Raw genomic sequence first — 1,851 nt, 5'->3', positions numbered from 1 at the left:
AAACTTGGGATGATAAATATAATTTGAGAAAAAATTATTCATAAGACATTCATGCTGCCCTATGGGGGAAGAAAACGGGGATTTCCAAATATTTCTGATATAAGATTGGAGAAAACTTTGCAAAAGTAGGAAAAGAAATGGTGAACTATCTATACATGAGATAGAAAAAAAAAGTCTAATAAGGTGAGCTACGTACATTTCACAGAGAAGGTGCCAAGTAGAGTTTATTCCATATGAGTAATATAACTCATGACTATTCTTAGTAAAACAAAAGAAAAAAAAACGGGATAATATTTCATCTGAGAAGAGATTATTCTTAAGACATCCTGCATATTCTCAAGAACCAGAACTTTGCAACTATTTGGTGTAAGTTTGGGGAAAGCTCTGTGAAAGCAGGAGAATAGACAAATGGAAAATCTGTATGGGTATTAGAGCAGAGAAGTTGATAAATTGTGTTACTTAAGTGTAGAGAAAACTTGAAGTCACAGAAATGGCAATTTCAAGACACAATAGAAAGAGAAATTTCTGTTTCCATAATTTGATCCAATAAAGGTAGTTTCAGGCTCCATTGATTTGAGCCCTGCAATCCGGGTACTTCTTCAGTCCCAGAATAGTTGGCCTTTTTGTAGAAACCATCCAAATGAATCTTTTCAGAGACCTCTTTATGTCTTTATTTTACAGACTGTAGGTGAAGGGGTTAAGCATGGGTGTGACCACAGTGTACATCACTAAGGCTGTTAAACTTGAGTGTGAGGCGGGTATCAGCAGGGCTAAGATACACTCCTAGAAGCTTACCATAAAATAAGGCAACAATTGAGAGGTGAGATGCATAGGTAAAAATGCTCTATACTTCCCCTGAGCTGATGAGACTCCTCTGATGGTGGAAACTATCTTAGAATAAGAGTAAAATATTCCAATGAAGGCACCCCACCTAGTACTCCAGCTGAAGAATACAACATGATGTCATTCAGAAAGGTGTTACAACAGGCATGTTGGATCACCTGATTATGTTCACAGAAGTGGGGGATTTCCAAGACTCTACAGAACACCCACAGCATCACTAAGTTTTGTAACAAGGAAATCAGGGCACTCATCATCTAGGACACCAGCACCAGCAGTCCACAGAACTGGGGATTCATGATGACTGTGTAGTGCAGGGGGTGACAGATGGTCACAAAGCAGGCATAAGCCATCACAGCCAGGAGGAAGTCATCCAATCCTGCAAAGACAGTAAAAATTACACCTGGCTGATGTAGTGTGCAAATGCTATTATTTTTCTCTATATCAGGATGTTCCACAACATCTTTGGGATGGTGGTGGAGGTGACACAGATGTCTACAAAGGACAGGTTGGAGAGGAAGAAGTACTTGGGGGTGGGGGCGGGGATCTGAGCTGATAACCATGATGATGAGTAGGTTCCTGAACACAGTGATCAGGTACATGGAGAGGAAAAGCCCAAATACGAGGAGCTGTAGTTCTGTTTTTTTTGATAATATCAGAAAAATTTCTTATATTTGCGTACCATTTCTTGGTTTCATGTAGCAGGGAAAGAATACCTGGAAAGAATGCAAAAATAATATGACCAATTTTCATAAAGCACCACTAATATAGTTGAAATTCTGCAATTTATATTTTGCAGTCATGAAACAAATACTTATAATTTTGGTGTGAAATTTGTCCCCATTAAAGTGTTCCCTCTGTTGTGTCTATTTACAAATTTCTGTTAACCTCTCAGTCTTTGCCTATTTTGTGTGTGTGTGTTCTCAGTCATGTTCGACTCTTTGTGATCCTGTGGACTGTAGACCTCCAGGCTCCATTGCTAGCAAAGTAATGCTCAAAATTCTCCAAGCT

At 38.9% G+C, this 1,851-nt stretch overlaps 1 pseudogene; it reads right to left on the bottom strand.

Annotated features, from left to right (window-relative positions):
* Positions 1-675: 675 nt before the first annotated feature.
* On the bottom strand, positions 676-1,538 carry LOC139032721 (olfactory receptor 7A10-like; annotated as a pseudogene).
* Between the last annotated feature and the right edge of the window lie 313 nt (positions 1,539-1,851).

Source organism: Odocoileus virginianus, chromosome 3 (genome assembly GCF_023699985.2).
Source record: "Odocoileus virginianus isolate 20LAN1187 ecotype Illinois chromosome 3, Ovbor_1.2, whole genome shotgun sequence".
Lineage (NCBI taxonomy): Eukaryota > Metazoa > Chordata > Mammalia > Artiodactyla > Cervidae > Odocoileus > Odocoileus virginianus.
The sequence above is the reverse complement of the archived record's forward strand: the minus strand, read 5'-3'. Positions and strand labels throughout refer to the sequence as shown.